The sequence below is a fragment of the Cottoperca gobio genome, chromosome 1 (genome assembly GCF_900634415.1).
Source record: "Cottoperca gobio chromosome 1, fCotGob3.1, whole genome shotgun sequence".
Taxonomy (NCBI): Eukaryota; Metazoa; Chordata; class Actinopteri; order Perciformes; family Bovichtidae; genus Cottoperca; species Cottoperca gobio.
Genome location: NC_041355.1, coordinates 12,310,792 through 12,326,522, shown reverse-complemented (window position 1 = coordinate 12,326,522; position 15,731 = coordinate 12,310,792). Strand labels below are relative to the sequence as shown.

Below are 15,731 nucleotides of genomic sequence, written 5' to 3'. Positions count from 1 at the left end.
GGACTGAAGGGGCTATGGCCAAAGAAAATTAGAGCAGAGGCACGAGGAATGGTAGTCTAGAGAGAAGAGAAAAGTATATTGTATACAAGTTCTGCAATGATGAGTCTATAGACCTTTTCGCTGCTGACATTTTCACTTGTACTAGATTAGAAAAAGCAGAAGTGTAACTGATAACATTAAGGAGGTCTCGCTTCTCTTCAAGAGTCCCAGTCATCATTACAACGGAATCAGAGGCATCGTTTTTTACTCCATGCATTCCTCTTCCTTGTCAAAATATGGCGCCTACATTACCTACAATGCAAAACTGATGGCGGTGTGCTCAGCGATGTTAGTAGTTAGGTTAGTGGTGGCTAATGTAGCCTTGAGGCGCTAGTCTGAAGCAGAGGAGTGGACACAGTTCACTTCATGTCTGGTAAGCTCACTTCTTTCTAACTCCACACCCACAGGTCATTTTTTCATTTTTGAACTTGTGGTCATCAGGCCCAAAAGGATGACGAATCAAGTGACATCTGGAATTAATCAGATTTCGTGGAGACTTTGATGTACATCATTGGTGGAGTCTCCCTTTAAGAAGCTGGAACTAGGGAATATTAGAATGTTTTTGCATAAAAGATATGCATAAAAATAAAACAGTTTTCAACTAATTGATTAACTGAATACCTATTTCAACTATACTGGTTGATACAAGTAACAGAATGGATTACCTCAAGACAATCACATTATATTGCATCTCTATTCTGAATTACGAGAGCTAACAGCGCAAGTATAGGAAGTCCATCTGCCTCTCAGTCATTCAGTCTTCCTGCAAACTGTCAACATGAAACATTCCCCAGCTCTGGTGCAAAAGAATGTATATTTGCCTCCAGTGCATGTGTGCATGTTTATATAAGAATGTATATTTGCCTAGTGGGGTGCTATGAAGTCTATATGCTGAGTGCTGGTGTAGTGACATTAGCTCTGTGGGAACAGATGGAATAGCAGTAGGGTGTCTGGAATGAAAAGCTATAACAATCATTTAGTACCACAGCTCACTGCTCTTGTTTTTTCTTTGACACACACACACACACACACACACACACACACACACACACACACACACACACACGACTGTATACAAGAATGAAAATCTTAAACAACACTACTCCTACAAGGCAGGAGGCTGCAGTGTGGTTTTCTTTTTATCAAAAGATCAGCAACCCTTCCACAAATAATGTTGGTGTTCAGCTACATTCTAATCACAGTGCATGTAAAGAAAAGTCATCATTATTTTCAAACTGAGCAAAAATAGCGCCAAAGCATTTATTGATTTCTGAGGGCTTGAAAAGATGATAAAAAAAGACTCTGTATTACACAGCAGGTAGAATACAACATCTTAGTGGTGGTATACAGGAGCTACACTAGATGAAATGTAGATAAATTGTCGATGTTTCAGAAAAGAAATTCCCACTTCACGATACGTGACACTGGAATCAAGAACTATCTAATTCAAATACAATACTCTACTCCAACATAGGGTATGGATGCATATGATATTAGAAAGGTTTGAGTACACGGTTGTTAAGTTTGACTTCCCAGGGATGAAGCATGAAAGATTGAGAAACTGAAAAACGCCTGTTATAATTTCCATCAGTCCAAGGAGATGTATTCAAATTGCTTGTTAGATTCAGTCCAAAAGCCCAAGATATTTAGTTTACTATCATATATAATGCACTTAATGCCAGGAAGGGAAGCAGAAAGATCAAAGAGCAACAGTCTTCTGAATTGGCAGATTCTGTAAATACTGTTCACTGAATACACAGCTTACACAGAGTTGCTAAAATAGCGTCAGGTCTATAGGGCGGGAGGGTGTGTGAGGAGTCATTAAAAGGCCACCCAGTGACATTTTGTTTTGTGTGATGATGCAATTACGCTGCTGTTAGACCACTGGCCACCCTGCTTCTCTGCACTTTGAAGTTTCTGTTCTATTTCTTGGAGAGATGGGGGGATGGCGGTGGGGGATGAATATAGTGAAGGAAGAAGAAGAAGAAGAAGAAGAAGAGAGAAAGAGAGACAGAGAGACGTGAGATTAGAGTACAAGAGTGCATGCCCTCAATCACATACAGTGCTGTAAGCGCATTTGAGTACTAACATTAATAGTTTTATTAATTTATAATACCAGTATTAGAGATGCCACGCTGGATTCATCTTTGCTTTGAAGTGGAATTTCATCCGTTTCTACATGTCCCATTATCCTGCTTCTATTCAACATGACTGTCTTTTCACTCTCTGGGATTAGAGTACACCACTATAGTGTAGGATGTAAACTGCAGAACTTTAAAGAGCAGAAGCGGAGAAGAGAAGAGAAAGGGGCTCAAGGACAATTTTAGGCCTGTGAGACAGAGACAGACGGACAGAAGGTATTCCAAGGCCACTGTAAATTGAAAATATCCTGACACCCATGTGTTTGGGAACAGGAAGAGAACAAACATCGCTGTACTCCAGACGATTAGAGACCGAACATGCAATCGCGACGACCCTGATCTCTGAACTTGCGCATCCTCTGCTGTCGTCACAGGCCATCGCTCCGGAAGAGCCAGACTTAAACAGACAGCCAACTAACTGTAAAACAAATATCTAAATAGAACTTCAATCAAAGATGGGGCAGTCGAACAGGTAGTAACTCTCTAGCTTGAGGGATGGACAGAGAGACAGTGGACAGAGTTGTAAAAGTGCTATTTCATCAGCTATTGATTTTCAGTTGCTTTACAGACTGCAGCAGAAATTGCACTATTGGAGATGGAGATCCTGCTTATCTAGATAGAAATAAATCTGTAACACAGAGTGTGTGTGTGTGTGTGTGTAATTTGTGGAGCTTGGATGGTGCTGCTGCAACAGCACACAGCCAAGTCTCTCTGATTGACAGTCCAGGTCAGGGGAATGAAAACACTGCATTCCACTACTCTGTGTGTGTGTGTGTGTGTGTGTGTGTGTGTGTGTGTGTGTGTGTGTGTGTGTGTGTCAGAGCTAACAGTGTAGTAGACTTTGGAGCGTGTTGGGGATTTTTAAAGTACACAACACACATCACAGATTTACAAGTCATTTATCACAGACATGTCCGTCCTACTGCAGTCTAGCCTCTAAAGTAACACAGAGATATATACAAGATAAAAACGTCATTAACCTAAAGTCCCATATTTATCTGGGTAGTAACTGTGCAGATATATACTGTAAGCTTGCACAAATGATCACAACAGGACACATGCTGGAGAGGATCAAAGGCATCGCTGAGTGGGAATATCAAAAGAAATATTCCAACAGGTCGCAGTGTTCAGCATTTAGACTAAAGCAAGTTTAATGCGCTGACAATTTGACTAAATCGTTTTGAGAGGAGACTATGATGAAACAATAGCATCTCAAAAGGGAGCAAATCTCTTTGCTCTCATTTTGCCTCTACGTTATACAGCCATAAAAAGGATTGAAGGGGGATCAGCGGGGTTTTGTCAGGTAACTCACACACACACGAACGCACACGCCTATGCCTACAGCATCCTAGATTGCAAAAGAGCGCCCATAAACCCAACACACACCCACACTGCACCATCTGATCTCTGTTTGCGCTGATCCAGAAATGAATGTGAGATGGAGGTTAACTTACACCAAAACATTGCCAATCAGTTTCTAATGCTTTGGGACAGGATTTTACAACCTCTGAAAAATGATCATGGTGGCAATTAGGGTTGGGTATCATTTGGATTTTGGTTCTTAATTTTGATTCTTTGATGTGGTCAACACATTTTTTTTAATGAAAACCTTCACACAAATGTATATTGTGTAATAAGTCATATTCACAATTCTCTTCATAAGGTTTACAGAAACTGTTAATTAATTGCATAGTTTAATTTGGTTGCAGTTAATAAATAATATGATTCAATAATAATCTGTTGATTGTTTTTTTCATTCACAAATTCTGATTGGAAAAAGTAAACAAAATAATAATTTCATTCAAATAATTGTCCTTGCTTCACAGCAGCTTTACCGACTTTGCACTGCTCTGTTCGTGTCCGTCTCACAGTCCCGGGGATGCGAGTAGATCACGGCATGAAGACATGCAACCTTGTTTACTTCATAGAGGGCAAAATGGCGGTCGAAGTAAACAAAAAATACGAGTTGAAACGTTTAAAAACATATGACTGGGTTGAGAATGATTACAGGTGTTATAAGAGTAGCTATACAAGTTACTGTGGAGCGAGAGAGGGAGAGACGACTGCTTTGCCGAACACCAATCAGCTGCTGCGGAGCAGAAACGAAAACTGTGGTCCATGGTGCACGGCCTCCTGTGCTTGCAACTCTTATTAATCTTCCCATAGTGCCGAGACAAAACAAATACAAAATGTATCGCTTTGCGGAGCGTCATCCAGTCCAGAGATAGCGCCAATGTGCGTGTTTAGGAACCGATAAACAGAACCGGAATGGTTTGGTACCCAGTACCAGTCATGTTACATTTGGTTTCGGTTCCCAACCCTATTGGCAACTATTTAAGTTTTAGCCACAATCATCACCAGGTAAACAGTGGAAATACTAACTCTGTTCACGTTGCCTACAATCACAAGGTGTTCGAGTGCCAAAAAAGAGCCAACCAAATACGGAGCTAGTTAGAACTGAACCAAACAGGCTAGTTGTGAAAGTACCCAAGACAAAGACTTAGCACCTTTATCTTTGTCTTGCTGTGCCCACTGACATATTCTATGCTGTCAGCCATTATCCCATCAGCCAAACATACAGAAGGTTGAAATAAAGCTAAATATCTTTTATTGCTGCATACTGCTGGATATTGCCCTCTGTTAGATTCCCAATATGGGTACGCTTCTGATCACTAGCCATGTCAAAATCACCATCTGCTGCACACATTTAAATTATTAAGTCTGGAAGGATTTGGGGTGAGAAAATCAGTTCCGCAGCAATTAAGCTGAGCAGCAGATCAAAAGTGACAGCATGGCGAAGCCTTTATAAAAAACCTTGTCATCCACACATCAAATCAGCAGAGGGGCTACAGAGATTAACACGGTCACCCAGATCATACATATGCATGGTGAAGCTGAAGAATAACGTGCCATGCAGCTTGGATGAATCATGTTTGCTCACCGAGTACGATTAACATGCAGGATTATCTTTTTAATCCGACCGTGAAGAAGTCACATTGTTGAAGTGTAGCCTACGCATTTCTTAGAATGGCTAAGTCTTTGGAAGTGTCCATCAGCTAAATTACAAGAGCTTTGTAATCAGCAAGTTGCTCTACTCCTGTGAGGAGGTTGGGATTTAGTCAGTTTAGGGAGTCTTAGACTAAAAAAGAGTTAATAAGGGATTATCAGACTGGATGTAAATACACACGGTGTAAACACAGATTAAGATTGTTCTTGTGTTTTTCTAAATATGTAATGTTTAAACAACACATTAACTACAGTATATTTATGTCAAGACTTTCCTCAAACTGGTTTTTAAAAAAACTTAGTCCTTCCTCATGTATATAAAGAGAATTTAAAACAATATTTTCATTATTTAGGCTGCAGGACCACACGTAAAAGTATCTCCGCACAACTTATATTAAAAGGGTACAGCAACAAGGTTTTTTTGTTTTGTTTTTACAGAGTGTTCATATTCTCCAAATTGAGGGTGTAAAGACCTCTGGGAATTTTTTTATTTTACGCAATTTTAATAAAAACAATGCCTGGGATATATGATGAAAATGAATAAAATTATAATCATATAAATTAAATGGCATTAAAATCGTAAACATGATCCGCTTCAGGTTCAAATTTGTAATGATCGAGTTTTATACGACATTATTTTGTTGACAATTTTTTGTCTTGCATTTTTTACAGCCAGATCCACGGGAGAGCCCTTTAAAGCACTTGGAAAAGTTGGTACTGAACATACCAACATGATAGCATTAGTACATATATTGCCAAGAATTCAAAGCAGGAGAGTGACAAAGGTTATCAGCTGTCACCCTTACACAGCAAGACAAGCTGAACCACTGTGGTTTCAATGTGTTGGCATTCATGAACTCTTCTATTTATTTATCACACACATTCATAATAAGGAGGGGAAACACTGGTTTTTAACCCTGAGGTGGAATACAGTGTGTGTGTGTGTGTGTGTGTGTGTGTGTGTGTGTGTGTGTCGCAAAGAAGTGAGGATTACAGGCTAGCTGAGCCTTCATGGGATGCTTCAGTTTCCCCGCGCCGCTAAAGGCTAACTGATTATATAGCCTTTTTACAATATATTTGAGTTTGGTAAACAGAGTCATGCATGACATATACTGTATATATAATGTCTCAAGCAGTGTACATCCACCTGTAATTTTAGGGAATCTCAGACAATTAAAACAAGTCAAGTCTCTGTGTGATGGCATCAAATGATGATGTAGTTGGAGGGAGAGAGAAAAAGATAAACAGTAAAGGAAATATTTCTGTAAACCCAGTGCAAGAACCTGGACTGACACAAAATGTGCCTGATCTTCCTTACAGCTGACAAGGCTTGAAGAGCAGGGAGAAAATGTAAGAGAATTAAAGAAATGAAGGAAAGACACAGAGACATATGACATATAAATGGAAGATCCTGTAAGGAATCGAATGAGAGAGTATGAACTAGAGGAAGCAGTGTTAAGAGGGGGATCACAGTTTGAGACACCTGTTCTGACAAGTCGTGACGAGACACTTGAGGTTGTGACACAACATAAACATTCTGCCTGCTTCTCGACCGAAACTGAGCTTCAGGTTCACTCTGAGACACTGCTTACGATGTGTGCCAGTTTCAATTTTTCAGTATCTCACATGCAGATACATGCACAGAGGTTTCACAAGACTTTTCGCAACAGTGAACCTACAGTCAGCAGCGACTTTTTCAGTGCCATTGCTCCAAAAAGAAAAACTCATCTTAATTCAAGCAATTGAAAAACGACATTGATTGTTTCAATTTTGATAGCTGATAAATCCTCATTTATAAAAAGTAAAAATGCCAAACATTTTCTGTTCCAGTTTTGGATTATTGTCTTCGTCTTGAAGACTTGAAGATGTCACCACGGGCCACTGAGGAAATGTGATATGGGATTTTACACTATTGTCTGACATTTTATATGCTACACAATTCCTTGTCTAAGCTTAAAAAGAATTGATGTATTAATGAATAATAAAAAATATATATTTGCTGTTGTACCCCGAAGGATTCGACTAAATTTTGACAGACGTCCCCTTTCCAAAAAAAAGATTCTGGAAGTTCAAATGTGGTTTTCATCCATCAGTAGCACTTTAGAGGTATAGTGCACCTGGAAAATGTCACTTCGAAAGAGACAAAGCAACCTTTTTTAAACCCAAAGGTGCTCCGACTCCTCTGCTCAGTGACACACTCTGTCAGTGTGGGTATTCATTGAAACTGCTGGCTGCAGGTTATTCTTTTGTGCTGCTCTGTGATTTAATCACTCAGCACGCTGTGAGGTTCAACTGCTAATGGAAAGCAGGTTTTGACAGGTGGCGTTCCCACAGTGCAATGGATTACAATAAACAGAGGGTGTGAATTGGATTTGGCTTGAAGACCAGCCAATTAAAAAATGCCTTGTTTGACAATACTGTTAATGCAGATTGGCTCAGGATGTTGTTTTACTCACAAGTTAGCACACAACAGTGCCATAGCAGCACCCATAAACCGCAGGGAAGCTCACCAATAGTGATACTTAGCAACGATTTGGCTTTTTTAAATATATTACACCTTTCTAGTATTTTCTACTAACAAGTTTTCTGATTCCATTGCATTTGGTAAGTTCACTGCATTTTCAGAAAGCGTGTGTAAAACATGTATTGGCTTGCATCAGTGATTTGTGTCTGTGTCTGTGTCTGTCTGTGTGTGTGTGTGTGTTCGTGTGTACGTGTGTGTGTATAACAGGTTTGGAGAGGAATGCAGGACTGGTGTAATCCGGTCTCGGTTCATTTTCGCTATTGTCATGGAGTCAAAAGCCTGAAGGCCTGTGTGCCTCGGGGCCTCGTAGCTCAGTCACAATTACACACATATTATCTCTCAAAACACAGGGCAGACAAAATCAGAATTAAGCACAGACAACCCAGAACAATACAAATAAATCTGTAGGTCATTCACTACCAGTTTATACGACTTTGCAATGTCGAGCCATAGAGTGCGTGTCAATCTCTAATGCAAGGGTGCCCGGTCACCTTGTAAATGTTTAGTCGGGCAACGTTATGTTTAACTTTCCTCCTTCCTAATCATCACGGTGGACAAACAAGCTGAATTCCGGCCCATCATTAAAATAAATTATAGAAACAACCCGCAGCTGTTCAGCATCTCTGAGAATATCACAGTTGTGAAGGATGAATTCACATCAAAATAATTCATGAAACATAAATGTAGAACATGTTTATTTTCGCACTGATGGCATTGAGGAGCATTGATTTCAAAGACATGAATCTCAGCTGTGCTTTGATTTGACTTCATCTCTCCGATTAGCGTAATGTCAGATATTTCTTCCTTAGGTCGCAAACCCAGACTTTTGTTAACATTTGTAAGAATGTTAAACCTCTTAATTGTTTTATATCTTATTCAAATAAAGTGTTTGTCTACCAAGCTCAAAGATGTGTCGTGACTGCTGCCCTCTCGGTTTAATATCTTGCTTGAAACTGAGATCACTGGCATCTCTTTGGCAATTTCTAACAAAGTTATATTCAATTTTAACTGACCTGATGAATAGGACTCACAGTGGAGCTCATCATTCTCATGCTTGACCGTCTTTCATTTCTCTCTCATTCACTTCTTTGTCTCCTATTCTTAAAGATTGAGTCTGTTATTTTGTAGCAGCTCTTTCTGATTTTCTATTGATTTCAAATCTTAACGGAAGGACTTCTTAAATCTGACATTAACCAACAACACGGGCTACTTTATCAAGTAAAGTCCTTAAAAACCTTGTTAAAATAATGTCCGACATTACCGACATGTACAAAGGACACAGCAAAACTTGCTTGTACTTTCCCCTCTTGTAAAATGTAAAAAGAACATTGAAGTATCTGGGATGTTCAAATGCTATCCGAAAAATCTGAAAATCTTTAACTAATATACATTGTTCACCTATGCCTGGTTCCAAAGCCAGATTTGTACCAGGGTTAAAGGTCTTGGATGGTTCCCAGGACCCAACACTGTAGGGTTTCAATAACAACTCTGTCAACAGCACTTCTCACCACCATCACGGCTGAACCCGTGTCAACAGGCTGCTGCAGAGGAATGCCTTCTCTTTTATATATTGTGTTCTTCGGGTCATAAACACATCTAGGAAACTCAAGATGCTTGCTTGATCTGGGCAGGCAAATAACAGGATGTCCACACAGGACAGACGGCATTTTGCTGATCACCAATGCAGAATGACGCTCACTGCATGACAAATATTCTGATGCAGGGACGGCTAAAAGTCTCCATCACAAGCAGCATGTACAGCTAGAGCATGCACACCGGATTTGGATATGATACTGCGTAACATCTCTCAATGAAAGGCAAACAAAATCAGAGTGGGACTGCAAAAAGCATTCAAAGCACACTTGAAGACAACATTATGCATGATAAACAAGTTTCCTAAACCACACCAAAAGGTTATTTCACAGTTTTCAAGTCCTGTGATCCTAAACAGTCCGACAAGACCACATCTTTGTATGGACTACTGTTCCATCTGGGTATTATATTTAATGTGTGATTGACACATTCATTCATTAGAGTCAGTCTTGAGAGAATGGCAACTTGTGCAGATAGAGCTGCAGTGTTAAGCAGCGCAACAATAGTTGGAATATTTTTGTTTAACTGAACACCGGACAAAAAGAAACGAAATTAAGGAATTCCAAGGCTCCTCTGATGATGAAAAAGGATGTTCGTACTGTATATGTGGCGTGCATTTCAACCGGGACAAAACCACACAAACTAAATGGGCGAAATCAATTAATTTCAGTGAGGGATCTGGATCTGTCGTTGGCATTTAAAAAAAGAAATCAATCTGCAACAGGTGAGCTTCTTCCAAAGTAGTTGTGAATTGGTAGCGATGAGACTTTTACTATTTAACTGACTGGACAATAACACATTAGCTTGCTGGCATCCCTAAATTGCGATAACAAATCCATCTCTTTCGCTCTTCCACACACATACACACCCACAAAATGTGGGCCTATTGTAATTCTGCCATCCATTAGTTTGTTGTGTCCAATCTATTTGGTGCATGAAACCTAAAGCATATCCCATCTCTAAAATGCACTCGCTTTTCCAGCATTTAAAATACATACCCACATTTCAGTCAACAAGCATGATTCAGGTAAGTGTTGGAGACTGTGCTCTTTGGTAACCACAGCCAGCGTATTAGTTTTTGTGTGTAATCATGAGGTTGCATTATGTTTTAGCTTCGGGTTGTTTGTTTGAAACATGAAGAGTAGCATGGGCCACGCATTATTTTTCACTTATAGAAACGCCCTTGGCAGCGGTCTGCACTCTTCAAGTGCCCTTCTAGTTCACAGTGTGTTGACTTCTTAGTCTCATTTGCACATAAGCAGGAAGGTCGTAGCATGTGGACGTCCATCAGAAAAACGGAACATAATAACCTTCATGAAGGTAAGATTTCCATAGAAAGGCTGGCAAGTGAAGAAGCTAAAATATTATCCTGTCGGATAAAGCTCAGGGCTTTCTTGAAGTTATCTCGTAAGACCATCACCTTTACAACCACAACACATTACGCAACTGTCTAATCCTTGTTTGCTTGATTAATAAATTGTTACCGGTGTCAAAAGAAGGGCATGTCTACTGTGTACAACAGACAAAGTAAACTGAAGATGGTAAACGCTTTTCTACCGTCCTCCTTCCCTCACCAAATGTCAGCCAGGATTCCTGAGGCTTCGAGTCAACAGATTATTGCAAATGAAAGGAATACCACACACAGACACACACAAGCAGAATGATTTAAAAGAGTGTCGTCTAAAAAACCGCCTCCTGACACAAAAGAGGACAGACAAAAGGACGAGTCTGTGACTATAGTTCACACTTGAATGTTGGGGCGTGGCTGGTATTTCAGGTATGTTAGGACTGGCATGGTCACATAATGCTGTTGGTGGAGAGAAATTCAGCATATATATCTTAATTTTTTATATTTCTCAATACTGAAAAGTGACCAATTGCACATTTAGGCTAACACAAACTGCAATGCTCTCCAACCATTACACATGGATATCAGTTCACTATCATTCTGAGTACTATGCAGACGGATAAAGAAGCTTTCGAAAGTCTGAGAAAATAAGCCTGGTGACATCATAGTGATCAATACATCTCTGCCTCTGGTGCATTTGAGCTTTCTTTTTTCTCTTCAGGTCTCCCAATTTCATAGTGAAAAACTAAATTGATGGAGCAGCCCTTTAAAATAGAAACTGTAGTATAAATAGAATTTGTAGTAATGTAGCCTGTGGTGCTGAAGTTGTCCCCCTGAGAACAAACTATTATTCATCACTTCTTATCATTTTCCAACTCTCTACCAGTAAAAGAAAAAAAACGTACTGTGTGGCCAGTGTCCTATTGATATCTTGTTTCCAGGGGAACCATCTTTGCTCACCTGTCTGAGTCTAATCCTCTGTATAGCCATAATAATAACGGCCTGAAGCACAGTCACAGTCAGAGCAGTGGCAACATGACACAATGAGAGGGAGCGTAAGGTAGAACTGTGAAACTCACAGTGTAATGTTCACCAGGCATCATTAAATCAGGCTATTCTTCCCAACCCATGCAAACGGCTTAGTTGTCACAGAGTTTGTTTCTGATGACAATGCTACATTATGTAAGAGGGAAAGAGATGTAAAAATCCAATATTACTTCAGGATGGATAGACAGAGATATAGGCTGTGGGCAATGTGGCAGTGAGGAATTTCCCTTCTGCTGAAAATCCATCCATCACCCAGTTTGCCAAGCAAAGAAGTGGTGGATTTCATCTCTCCCGGCTACTCTTTTGTCTCCCCTTCCCTTTATCTTGGAAATTTTTAATCTCCTTCCACCTCTTTCTCCTACTCTCTTCAACACGATTTGAAAAGATAAAATTCTGCTGATTGGTGATGCTGACGACCACATAGTTTCTCTTGCCCTTTTATCTGTCTTTAACAGCCATCTCGCCCACTCTACCAGTCCCTCTTCCACGTTCTACATCCGAGTAGATTTCTGCAGATTCAAAACAAAGATGCTTTGCAAGTGAATGGCACACCAACCCTGGCTCGATGCTATATTTTGCATGTATCAAAGAAGAAAACATTTCAGCTGCACAGCAACAAACAGCAGATCAGAACGAGATATCCCTTTGAATTTGGCTTTATGCACAAGAGCAAAATGGGTGTTAGTTACACATGGAATATCATATTTGAGAGGTATGACCTCAACAAGCTCTGGGTTACACTGCATTCCAGATAGCATTTGTATTATAGCCCGACCGATTCAGGACTTTAGACGCCGATACTGATAAAATCTTATAATAATATAAATCGGCCAATATAAATGTTCTTACACATTACAAACAATGTTGAACATTTTAAAGATGAAAGACTGGAGTAGACCGATCGGCTGTCTGAATAATGACAGAAGACAGCAGTGGGCTTTATGAGTAAGACAAGACATGAACAGTCAGCACAACTCAAACAGCTGAAAATGGGACAGCAGCATGACCAGGTTAAATATCAAGCCACTACAACAGAATGACAAAACCAGTGACACATGGACATCAAGCGGAGTACAAAGTCACTACAAAGCTGGCCCGATCACTTATATAATAACTTACTCTATGTATTACATCTACAGCATGGCCTTTGTGACTTTAGAAAAACTTTATTCATCCAGTGTTTTAGTACAGGATGGCTTATCTGTGGTTGACACCAGCTTTAGTATTTTTAATTGTTATCCCAGGACAGCGATTGTCCTTTTAATTGTGTCATAAAACAGCAGTTCAGATCTGTAATCGGCTTCTCTGGCTGTTGTGACATTTATATTTTCATGTATCCTGTGCAGTGATCCTTTATGTGGAGCTTCTCTTTGAAACCTCAGGCCTAAGAAGCCAATGCTTGTTAACAAATCCCTCAAGAAAATAACTGTTTCCTGAGAGTCAAATTAAGCCAGAGGTGAGTAACACCCCCCGGATATGGCCCCAAGGCCCTCAGTTCTTCAGCCTGACAGAAGAAGAGCTGTGTCAGGAGCTCCTGCTGCGATCTCTGCTTGTAAATCAGTATGCTCAGCTGCATGCTAAGCAGCGTTTGTTTGATGGCTTGTAAAGCAGGAAAGGGCTTCTTAGTTGTTTTAATGAAGCTATAGCACAGATCTAGTATAGCTGTGGTTAAAAGTGATGAAACAGCTGTGTGTTTTGCCATAAAATAGGTGTGTCATACATATGAAAGTGAGAACACAAGTGTGTGGTTAATCTGATATACAGAACTTGAGATCTTGACAGTATGGTGTGTTTTTGTTGTATGTGTGTTGAGTGTGTGTGTGCAACAGCAGCTAGGAAAGTGTCAAAAGATAGCCCCACTAAAACTGCTGTAAATGCCCTGCAGACTTGAGGCTTTTGAACTTAATTACTCAGAAAACTGACAAAAACAAAAAAAGGCATAAAGGTGCTACAGCTAGTCTTACATAATGGTTCCATGTAAGACAGATATGATACTGTACACACACCATGGCATATCTTTTAAGACAACAAACTACGATAACTAAGATAATGTGGTCATTGTAAGCTCACTGTGCACAATTAAAGTCTAATCTGTATACAAGTGCAAAATGTACTTTTGCAGTAAAGTTGGGTCAGGATTAAAGAAGCAAAAGAGTAACAGAAAACCTCTCTTGTGACGTTTGCACAGCCACATTACATTTCAAAGGATTTTTTAATCATTATATGACTCTTTGGTTTGCAATGCTTAACAGAGGTCAGACAAGTCAAAAGCTGCTGCGGCTGTCCACTCTAGTCGGACTCTCGTCCACCTCTTGGCCCAGTTTCAAAAGCTGTCAACCCCGACCACGTACACCAAACGTGTTCAAATTCATGCAGAAAAATGTTGGCCGAAGATCCACGTACCTGTTCAAACTTGGCCACTTGATATTTTAGGTCCAACCGAATGAAGGAGGAAAACGAAACGAAGTAGCAAAGTGGAGATATTGGACAAAAAAAGCGAAAAAAGGAGAGAAATAAATATTTCTTGCAGTGTATTTAGTAATTAGCTAGCACCAAAGCTAAAATACGACACAAACTTCCCCGTGTAGTTGAACACCTGATGCCTCTGCGCTGTGCTGGCTCCCAAACGCTACGCTCGTGAGCATGAACACCGGACGGCGCGTGGTTACGTTTATCAAACTTTTACTGGTCTGTAAAGTTTGTTTCAAAGAGTAGGTCGAGGCATTGATAAAAAAAACACGAGGTGAAACCGTCCCGGCAAGCCGCTCTCACACCGCCTCCCTTCGTGTCTAACTCGTCTGTGCGGAGGAATAGAGTCGGTCTGTCCGGTGGTTACCTGACTCCAGTCATTACCGTGAGGCCAGCCCTCCAGACAGCAGCAGCCTCATGTTTCCTGTTGTTGTCGCTCTGAATGATTGCAGAGCAGATACACAGCTTCGGAAGTAACAGGTTGAGATGCGTTCTGCTTTTCTTGAACTAGACTTTTACTTTTAGAGAGTTATATTGACTTATCCATTTGGCTTCTTCAAGCTTAAAGCTGTAAAACAAAGATTAAACTCAAACTTGCACGTAAAAAAAGAATTGAGCTGTCAACATGAATTTTCTACTATCATAGTCTCATTTGTACAGGTGTACATTTTTGTAATGTTGTATATCGTTATTTTATTGATGGACATCACAGATATTGCACGTTGTGTGCAGTGCAACCACTCAAACTTAAAATTCATCTAGCATCAGCCTCACCCTGTAGTCTGCTTCTTGCAGGTGCTCAAGACCATTCCATGGTATCACAAGTCACACTATATCTCATTAATAATGTGGGCAAAACTATTGCATTTAATGTAAAAAGTGTCTCTGAATGAACACTGTGCCCCCAAAAGTGTAAAATCCCTTTCAGCTCAAATGAAGGATTCCACATCCTGCGTTTTACCATGAAAATAATTGCTTTTTTTTTTTTTTTTTTCCAATAGCGCTCTTTGGCGGTCGCTCTCGTATTAGGAGGTAGATTATGGATGTAATTGAACAATTTCACCCATTTTCAAAAACAGAACTGCAATAACAAGCACTGATAGTTTATTTCAATGGAAAAGAAGGAAATTAACTCGTCTGAAAGCTCAAAAAGAACGACAACATTTTAGAGGACAATACAACTTTACTTTGGATACCAGGCTATTGACTATAGAGAATATTAGGTATGAATAGTATCTGTTTATAGCTGGATTTAACCATTGGGTGAATGTTTCAAATGGTTTTTGGCTCGACGAATGAAAAAAATAAAATAAAATTCTGTTCTTTGTATGTTGCACTTACATTAGTTTGGCTTATTTGAAGCTAACAGTTGAATTCATATTCTATTGTTTCTGTATGTTGCACTTTTATTTCACCTGTTTGAAGCTAATGTTCTGCAAGATATTTGCTGTTCGGAGGTTGTATCCTCATGATTGTTTGCACTTATTGTAAGTCGCTTTGGACAAAAGCGTCAGCTAAATGAACTGTAATGTAATGTTTTTGAAGAGCGACATCTTTTCATAAT

At 39.8% G+C, this 15,731-nt stretch overlaps 1 protein-coding gene across 1 annotated transcript in view; it reads right to left on the bottom strand.

Moving 5' to 3' along the window:
- palm3 (paralemmin 3) overlaps nt 1-14,965 on the bottom strand; it is a 34,083-nt gene extending 19,118 nt beyond the window's left edge. Inside the window, 1 exon segment of the mRNA XM_029437850.1 lies at nt 14,942-14,965. The gene's annotated coding sequence lies outside the window, so the exon portion shown is untranslated.
- Between the last annotated feature and the right edge of the window lie 766 nt (nt 14,966-15,731).